Source organism: Nerophis lumbriciformis, linkage group LG25, assembly GCF_033978685.3.
Source record: "Nerophis lumbriciformis linkage group LG25, RoL_Nlum_v2.1, whole genome shotgun sequence".
In the NCBI taxonomy this organism is placed as follows: domain Eukaryota; kingdom Metazoa; phylum Chordata; class Actinopteri; order Syngnathiformes; family Syngnathidae; genus Nerophis; species Nerophis lumbriciformis.
In genome coordinates, this window is record NC_084572.2 from 14,266,200 (window position 1) to 14,277,178 (window position 10,979).

The following is a 10,979-nucleotide window of genomic DNA, read 5'->3' on the forward strand; positions in this document are numbered from 1 at the left end:
CAACAATCGTGTTCCCATGTTTAGTTTTTACTCATTTTTACTAATTGGTTTTTATCTAGTCTGCACTTTGTCTGTGTTATTATTATTGGCTTTTATCTAGTTTGCACTTTGTCTATATTATTTCTATTATCATTATTATCGACTCATTCTATTTTTTATTTTCCTATTTTAATGATGATGGATCTGTGTTGTTGTTGTTGTTGGGGACAAGTGTTGTAAATTAGCTTTGGCTACAAACACTATGATGCATACATTGGATAACTGTTTCAGATGTCTATGTTTTTGTATCTGTCCCTATTTCAAATAAACCTCTATAATAATAATAATTATGTATTATTCTAACTGATCTTTTTTGTAACACCGTTAATGAATGAAGTGTACTTTTATAGTTATTTCCCCATATTTCTGCACAATAACTCAGATATGGTAACACTAGTGAGCAGTAGAGAATATGAAGTGATTTTTGATCTAAAAAATGTTTTGCTTTATTCATTATTGATGTGTTTCTTGCTACTTTATGTTGTATATTTTTTACATGAGGTTTCCAGTTCAATTTATCGTCAATCATTATACCTACAAATTTGGTTTTATTTACTCTTTCAATTTCTATTCCATCTATTTGTATTTGTGTTTGACAGTCTTGACCCTTACCTTACATCACTGTTTAATAGTCCCAGTACTGTTTCTCCTAAGGTGCAGCTAGCAATAGTTGTGTGACAGCATTGAGCTGAGGAACTCTTATTAATGTCATTCTTTGGCACAACTCCAGGCCCCGAGGGCGATGTTGTGATAAGAGGTAATCATGGCTGCATAGAGCAGATTTAACACGGTCCTGCCTGCGCCTTTTTGGGGGGGCCCTCGGTGCAAAGCATAACAGGCAAGACTTAATACTAGCAACAGGCTGTCAGCTGCGTGCCTCCCATGGGAAGACGCAGTCATGCACGCACGAGGACCAATGAGATTATAGAAAAAGTTGGTAAGCACTCACCACATGATTTCATGCTCCAAGGTCTTCTTCTTCCAGTCTCTTGTCTTCTGGTATCACTCAGGCGTTCTGTTAAGAAAAAAAAAATTGCTTCTCATTTGTGCAAATGGGTTTGTAATACGTGCTAGCAATGTAGCTATCCTCAAATTGTATAATCATTTAACAAATGGTCAATAACTTATTACCATTACCTGTGTCTTTGCGGAAAAAAATTTCAACCAAATTTACAGACATTCAGCAAAACAAACCAAAGTTGCAGTGGAAGTTGTAGTGTCACGTCAATCCAATTTATACCAACAATAACAAAACATAAAGTCATATGAAACTGTAGCTAGTTATCAATATACATTATCTATGTAGCTATACATTTTATATTTAGCTAGCCAGCTATATTCTTTTATACAAAAGAAGAGCGTATGTCATGGCGCATGCGCAATCCAGCATGTCTTCTGCTGCAAGTACAGCCGGCACCTCCGCTCGAAGCGCGCCGGGACACGCCTCTGCTCGCTGTACCCGCCTCGCGGCCACGCGCCTTCAGAGCTGCATGCAATCTTCAATCAGCGCACCTAGGTCTGATGAGGGCAGACAGCATAAAGACCAGCGGACCCGAAGATCCAGCGCCGGAACATAGTTCACTCTTCGTGGTAAGCATCCCGTCTCGAGCTTCCCTCTGCGTACTTGCTCTCTCTGTGCTTTCCCTGTGCCCGTGTCTTACATACTTGCCAACCTTGAGACCTCCGATTTCGGGAGTTGGGGGCGTGGTTAAGAGGGGAGGAGTATATTTACAGTTAGAATTTATATATATATATATATATATACTGTATATATACACACATACATACACACACATATATAAGAAATACTTGACTTTCAGTGAATTCTAGCTATCTATCCATCCATTTTCTACCGCTTGAATTCTAGCTATATATATATATATATATATATATATATATATATATATAAAATAAATACTTGAATTTCAGTGTTCATTTATTTACACATATACACACATAACACTCACCTACTCATTGTTGAGTTAAGGGTTGAATTGTCCATCCTTGTTCTATTCTCTGTTACTATTTTTCTAACCATGCTGAACACCCTCTCTGATGATGCATTGCTGTGTGGCACGCACAAAAGTGCTTTCATCAAATGCACTGGAGTCTGGAATCTTCCATCTCTCCCTAGCATGGCCCAAAACCGGTCAATCTTTTCTTCCCTGCCAAGCACTTGGTAGTCCACTACTTCTTCCCGGAGGCTATCCAGGTCCAATTGCAGCTGCCTTTTTGGAATTTACAAGTGTATTTCTTCATCTTACTCGTCGTCGGCATCGCCATGGCTGTATCTTCCTCGCTCTTCTGCTTCGTTTCCTTGTTGTGTGCTGCACTCTCTAAAAGCCCTAGATGTTATTGTCACATATGCATGCAAAGTAGATGGCAGTATTGTCCTGTTTAAGAATGTCACAACATTGCTGTTTACGGCAGACGAACTGCTTTACGGTAGACGAAAACATGACTGCTGTTGTGTGTTGTTACCGCGCTGGGAGGACATTAATGAAACTGCCTAACAATAAACCCACATAAGAAACCAAGAACTCCCCCTCGATCATTCTACAGTTATAACGTGATTGAGCAGGCACGCTGTTTATATTGTGGGAAAGCGGACGTGAATACAAGCTGTCCTCACTCAGGTCCGCATGGAGCTGGAAGGGGCGTGGCCTCCAGCTCCGCTGGAATTTCGGGAGATTTTCGGGAGAAAATTTGTCCCGGGAGGTTTTCGGGAGAGTCGCTGAATTTCGGGAGTCTCACGGAAAATCCAGGAGGGTTGGCAAGTATGGTGTCTTATGTCCTCTGTGTTCCCCGCAGTGTTCCCTCTGTTTCCCGTGACCGAGCTGTGTGCCTCAACTTCCCTCTTAATTCTGGACTGCCTCCCTCGATCCTCAACCCCTGCTTGGACACGGATCTCATTGCCTCTCTCCAGCCCCCGACTTCTCGCTTGCCCACAGACTGCCTTCTCGCCTTGCCCCTTTGGTCTGACAAAGGATTCATCCAACACGCACTTACAACAAACTCTGGTAACATTTACAATGTTAATTCTACACATCGTCTTGCACCATTCACGTTTAGTGGCATACACACCCCAACACCTCATCAGCATCAGTTTCAATAAACCTATTGAACTGATCTCTGCCCTTGTGTCATCTCCTTCACCCTCCGTACGTAATAACTGCTTAACCCTTGGGGATCCCCAAATGTGGTGAATGTTATAGGTCCCGGTGATCCAAAAGGGTTTCAGCCATAAAAGTCTTACTTTTTTTTTTACTTTCAAGGCATAAATCTCTAAATAAGGGTGCTCAAACTCGCGGCCCGCAGGCCAATTTGCATCCCGCGAGACGATATTTTTTGGCCCTCACCTTTATATGAAACTTTAATGTTAGTAATAAGACTGAAACGCCCTCAGGAAGATGTGGTTTAAGACATGGCTAGCTAGCTAGCGGCTAAAGTCCACCCGCAGTCTGCAGTGTTTTAGCTACTTCTAAATCACTAATCCTCGCCTCAATGGCGACAAATAAAGTAAATTTCTTACAAGTATCATCCCTGCAGGACGAGGAATAGCTAAACATGCTTCACTACACACCGTAGCTCACCGGCGTAAAAATGTAAACAAACGCCATTGGAGGATCTACACCTAACATCCACTGTAATGATATCAAGTACAGGAGCGTATCTAGTCGATACTACTATGATTACATCAATATTTTTTAGCATCACAAAATCTTCTTTTGTTTTTTAAAAATTGATATTATGTTTATAAAATCAGGAAATATGTCCATGGACACAGGAGGACTTTGATTATGACCAATGTATGATCCTGTAACTACTTGGTATCGGATTGATACCTAAATTTGTGGTATCATCCAAAACTAATGTAAAGCATCCAAACAACAGAAGAATAAGTGATTATTACATTTTAACAGAAGTGTAGATAGAACATGTTAAAAGAGAAAGTAAGCAGATATTAACAGTAAATGAACAAGTAGATTAAAAATTTATTTTCTACCACTTGTCCCTCATAATGTTGACAAAAATAATAGAATGATAAATGACACAATATGTTACTGCATATGTCAGCAGCTAAATTAGGAGCCTTTGTTTGCTTACATACTAATAAAAGACAAGTTGTCTTGTATGTTCACTATTTTATTTAAGGACAAACTTGCAATTAAAAAAATATATGTTTAATGTACCGTAAGATTTTTTTGTTCAAATAAAGCCAATAATGCAATTTTTTGTGGTCCCCTTTATTTAGAATAGTATTAAAAAGTACCGAAAAGTATCGAAATACATTTTGGTACCGGTACCAAAATATTAGTATTTGGACAACAGTACCACAGACTCAGTGACATTCAGGTAATTTGAAAAGGAGAGAGTTAAAAAAAACAGGTAATTACATAAAAATAAAAAAATATTTTTTTTTAAATATACATATAATACAAAGTAGGAATGTATATGTATTGCATAAACAGTACATACAAACCCCGTTTCCATATGAGTTGGGAAATTGTGTTAGATGTAAATATAAACGGAATGCAATGATTTGCAAATCATTTTCAACCCATATTCAGTTGAATATGCTACAAAGACAACATATTCGATGTTCAAACTGATAAAGGTTTTTTTTTTTGCAAATAATAATTAACTTTAGAATTTGATGCAGCAACACGTGACAAAAAAGTTGGGAAAGGTGGCAATAAATACTGATAAAGTTGAGGAATGCTCATCAAACACTTATTTGGAACATCCCACAGGTGAACAGGCAAATTGGGAATAGGTGGGTGCCATGATTGGGTATAAAAGTAGATTCCATGAAATGCTCAGTCATTCACAAACAAGGATGGGGCGAGGGTCACCACTTTGTCAACAAATGCGTGAGCAAATTGTTGAACCGTTTAAGAAAAACCTTTCTCAACCAGCTTTTGCAAGGAATTTAGGGATTTCACCATCTACGGCCCGTAATATCATCAAAGGGTTCAGAGAATCTGGAGAAATCACTGCACGTAAGCAGCTAAGCCCGTGACCTTCGATCCCTCAGGCTGTACTGCATAAACAAGCGACATCAGTGTGTAAATGATATCACCACATGGGCTCAGGAACACTTCAGAAACCCACTGTCAGTAACTACAGTTGGTCGCTACATCTGTAAGCGCAAGTTAAAACTCTCCTATGCAAGGCAAAAACCGTTTATCAACAACACCCAGAAACGCCGTCGGCTTCGCTGGGCCTGAGCTCATCTAAGATGGACTGATACAAAGTGGAAAAGTGTTCTGTGGTCTGACGAGTCCACATTTCAAATTGTTTTTGGAAACTGTGGACGTTGTGTCCTCCGGACCAAAGAGGAAAAGAACCATCCGGATTGTTATAGGCGCAACGTTGAAAAGCCAGCATCTGTGATGGTATGGGGGTGTATTAGTGCCCAAGGCATGGGTAACTTACATACAGGTTTTGGAGCAACATATGTTGCCATCCAAGCAATGTTACCATGGACGCCCCTGCTTATTTCAGCAAGACAATGCCAAGCCACGTGTTACATCAACGTGGCTTCATAGTAAAAGAGTGCGGGTACTAGACTGGCCTGCCTGTAGTCCAGACCTGTCTCCCATTGAAAATGTGTGGCGCATTATGAAGCCTAAAATACCACAACGGAGACCCCCGGACTGTTGAACAACTTAAGCTGTACATCAAGCAAGAATGGTAAAGAATTCCACCTGAGAAGCTTCAAAAATGTGTCTCCTCAGTTCCCAAACGTTTACTGAGTGTTGTTAAAAGGAAAGGCCATGTAACTCAGTGGTGAACATGCTCTTTCCCAACTACTTTGGCACGTGTTGCAGCCATGAAATTCTAAGTTAATTATTATTTGCAGAAAAAAAAAAAAAGTTTATGAGTTTGAACATCAAATATCTTGTCTTTACAGTGCATTCAATTGAATATGGGTTGAAAAGGATTTGCAAATCATTGTATTCCGTTTATATTTACATCTAACACAATTTCCCAACTCATATGGAAACGGGGTTTGTATAAAGTGCCATGATATATTACGGAATATCTGATGCAGCCCAGCCTCACCCAGATAAATTGAGTTTGACACCCCTGATTTAAACATTTTATGGCTCTTAAATAATGTTGCTCAATTCTCTGAGTTCTTTGTCACTAATAGATGAGTTTGATTAGCAACAAGCCAGTCGCTCATATCACAGCTGTGTTACGTATTATGCTAAGGCTATGTTGCATAAATATCATAATTGTAAAACATTCATAAAAGATTGTTTTCTTTTCCTTCCTAAGTTTAGTGAAGCAACATTTTCACAATCGCGGCATAAGCACTAAAGCTAATGTTAGCCCAGTAATTTCATCTGGCAGCATTGACCTAGCTACTAGCTGGCGACTTAGCTACATTACCACTTTATTTAATTGCTGTTTCTTACCTCAGTTGGTTAAATGATGTCACACTTCTCTTGTTTTTGATCAGAAGGAGTATTTAATATGCAACAAGCTCAGCTACATTTAGGCTAATGCTACGTAGCAGAAGAATGCAGGCAGAGGGGCGTGGCTCATTAGCTTGAAAAGACACAGGTGAAGTCAATAAAACAAGCGATACAACAGGAAGTAAACAAAATGGCTAAAAAAAAAAAAAAAAGGAACGACACCGAGTTGTTTAAGTGACCATTCTGTTATTTTTTAAAACAGGGCTCCTTACCTTTGACCTTTTTCCCTGCTGAACACGTCACCTTTGACCCTAAGCCAGGGCATTTTCAGAGCCACTTTAAACAACTTTGATGAAACTTCCCCTTGACATCTTTAACGCTCTCTTCTTCTTTAATAAGGTTGCTTTTGTCAGACGCTCTGACAACATCAAATAATAAGTCAAACGCTTTTTGTTTGTCTTCAACTGTCATCGATATGCTTCTGGTTGTCTTCAATCCCTGTCAGGAATTGTCTGGCGAGCCTTCGGGCCTTTCCCCTCCTCTCATTTAATGTATACCAAATTGCTTTTGAGTGGCAGCTTGATTGTGTGGATTAGTCTCAGCAGATGTGAAGCAGGTTTGAACACAGCCTGATGTTATCACCAAATAAGACCTTGGCGAACCTATTTCTCATGCTTAAGTATTGTTGCAACACATTATATGCTATTAAGGATGTCAGATCAACATCGAAGTAAATGTGCGTTTACCACATGTCCGACTTTAATAAATACCCCTCAAAATACCATAATTTATGTCACCACATGACTACAGCTGGATAAATACTATACAGAAACACATTTGTGCACTACTGTAAATTGAAACACCACAACAGTGTACAAAACAGGCTATATTTTGGCACATTTAAAAATCAATTATCCCGCATCAGCATTTAAAACATACCTTTACGTGGTACTGTCAAAATTAAAATAATTGTAAAGAACATACCAAATGTGGAAAAATAAATAAATATAATATTCAAACTTTTTCTTTGTGAGTTAAAAAAGTGAGAACCGATGATTTCTCCGTTGGCCGGGTATGCCCCTTCCTGCTTTTTGCAAAAATAACAACTTGTGATTGGATTGTCACTATAGAGTGACAAGTGAAAATCCAATCACAGTCGCGTTTAGCGTAAGGCTACCTAGATGGGCTACCGTCAACAACTCGTGGCCTGATTGGCTACCGCAACTGTCTATCAACTGTCTATCCGGCAGAATTCATACAGCGCTGGCAACAAGCTAGCTGAATTCTGATTGGATAAAAGCTCTAACATAAAAACAAGCAACACTGGAGCTTAATAAGACATGAAGAGAATATGATTAATACTTTAAGGAAAGTAGATTAAAATTGTACTTTTATTAATCTATGATCATGATTAATGTCAGGCCAGCAGAGAAGGCCTTGCTGGCTCTAACGGTACACTACTGACTAAATGTTGTTTTGACAGATTTGTTTTCTATGTACACCACAAAAAATGTTAGTGAGGATTTTGCTAAATTGATTTGTCAATTTTGGTTAAAAAAAAATAAAAAAATATATATACAAAATCAAACTTGCTATTTTTGTTATCTATAGGGACGGCGTGGCGCAGTGGAAGAATGGCTGTGCGCGACCCGAGGGTCCCTGGTTCAATCCCCACCTAGTACCAACCTCGTCATGTCCGTTGTGTCCTGAGCAAGACACTTCACCCTTGCTCCTGATGGGTGCTGGTTAGCGCCTTGCATGGCAGCTCCCTCCATCAGTGTGTGAATGTGTGTGTGAATGGGTAAATGTGGAAGTAGTGTCAAAGCGCTTTGAGTACCTTGAAGGTAGAAAAGCGCTATACAAGTACAACCCATTTATCATTTATTATTTATCATTATATATTGGTATTAAACCCCCACTAATAATATAGTGACACATTTAGGTAAAAGTATGGTATCAACTCACAAATAATTACTAAATTAACTTTGTTACTTCAATAAAAGTGTAAATATAACGTTGTCAACTAGAAAAATTAACATTACCATAACCAGCGTTATTTATTTGTATAAAAGTGTAAAAACATGTACTGTAAGTGCTCCAATTGTTTCAAATTACAGTGATTGACTTAATTACCATAAACAACAACATAATAGATCTTCTTAAATTAAAAAAAAAAAAAAAAAGTTAACCACTGCTGGTAAAATGTTATCAACTTGCAAAAATTACCATAAGCAACTTCATTTTTATAAAAGTGTATTTTAAGTGCTTGAGGCTATTAGTATAAAAAAACAGGGCTGCCCCTGGCTAAATTAACTGAGCAAATTTTATTTGGAAACCACCCCACATCATTTTTTTCATGTGAAACTATTTTTATACTTGTTTAATCAAAATGTAATTTAATATGTTTTGTAATGTTTTGTACTAAAACGAATTGATAGGAAATAAACTGTTTAAACATTTTTTTTGTGCAAAAAATAAAAAATACAACATTTAAATGTATTAAAAATATGATTAAATGTATTAATATTGTTGTTTTTAAGAATCATTAATTTATAATGTGTATTCTAAAATATTTTGCAAGGTAGGAATTTTTAATTATTAATTGAATATGTTTAAATAGCTAAACTTTCCAAACTGTTTTTTTTTTTAAATATATTGCAAGGCCCTCTAGCTAAAAAAACACCCACACACTACCCTTTACACTTGTTAAATCTAGTATAGTAATGCTGCCTGAGGCTGAGCCAATCAGCAGCCATAATACTAAACAACGCGTTTCTGATTGGTTTGGCCTCATCTGGTGGCCAATACGACTGCTGTAGTATTGATATTTTCAGTTCATTTAGCCATTGTATGCTTAAAAATGCTTAATTCACCCCATAAATACATAGAATATGCTTGAAGGAAAATTGCAATAGAGCAAACTTCAAAGCGCGATGTGGCAAGCGACGACTGTGTAGTCGTATCAGTGACACAGCAGTAGGGGGCTAGGAATACGTTTGCGGACGTGCCCTTTCATTTATTCATTGACATTTTACAAAGCGCGTGATTTGCGCATACTGTAGGGAGGGACTGCCTGCCATACACAACTATGCTTATATACAGTATAAGAATATGTTATCCACAGTTAATATTAGATGGTATAATGATATCAACTCAAAAACATTTACAAAAGTTTTATAACCAAGCTGTTTTACTTATAAAAGTGAATTTTAAGTGGTTTAATAGTATCAATGGCATGTTGGCAGGTGGTGTCACCCAAGGATGCAGAGACATTAGGAACGGGAAGGAGAGTGTCCGTTTATTAGGTACAAACAAAAGGAGCACCACCATGGTTGCAGCAGTGGACCACGAGTGAAAATACAAATGGCAAAAATAAGGCAATGAAAAAGCAGATCGCTGGGGTGAAACAAGGCAAACAGGACATCGAAGCAAAAGTACAAACCAACAAACAGGCAATAATAAACCAAAGTCTGTGGGGCGACACCGGCAAATAAACCTACCTGGTTAGTGATCGGAGGCAGGTAAGTCCCATGATCACTAAACAGGAGAAAGTGTGAAAAATCATTGCTCAAAGCAGAGGTAAAGTGGCTGAAAATAAGGCAAACGGGAAGACGAATCAAATATAACACTGGACAGGAACTAAATACCAAAACATAGGAAAACGAAACACAACCAAATTACAATAATTTACTTAATGACAATAAACAGCTACACAACCAATCTTCTTAACTTAAGTGTAAAAATTTTTTTTAAATTAAGTTTTAATAGTATCAAATTACAATATGTGACCCAACATACCAAAGACTATAAAAATGGTACCCATTACCTCCCTGCTTGACACTCAGCATCAAGGATTGGAATGCTGCTGCTCACTACTCCCCTCACCTCCCAGGGGGTGATCAAGGGTGATGGGTCAAATGCAGAGAATAATTTCGCCACACCTAGTGTGTGTGTGACAATTATCGGTACTTTAACTTTAACTTTAATAATACATTGCTTTTATGAACTAATTATTATATTTACAGTGTATAACCACATTTATCTAAAAATAAGTTAACCATTGTTAACAATACAAAAATAAACAGAAACTGTTTTTATTGGGTGGTGGCTTATTCTAGTTTCACTCTCTCTGGCATCTGGCCTTCTGTCATGTTTGGCTATACTTTGACTGACAACCATCCAACTTGTTCGATGGAATGTTTCATTTTGTCGGTCTCCTGCTCTAACGAAGTGCCTTGGCAGGTGTGGCAAGCGCACAATGGCTTTTTCCTGGGAGACCAGACACACAAGTTCAAATATGTACCACTGTGCACTGAACACACACAATATACTGAGAATGGATGCCAGGAAATACGCCTCCATATCAGTTGGTGGCGGTAGTGTGCATGGCAAAGGTATTTCGTGCTCGCTTGGAATTATTTTTGTTTACATTAAAGTACACGTTCAAAGACGTATAAATACGACTCTCGACTTTTTCAAGTTAAAAAAAAGAGGGATGGGTTGAAGAATTTT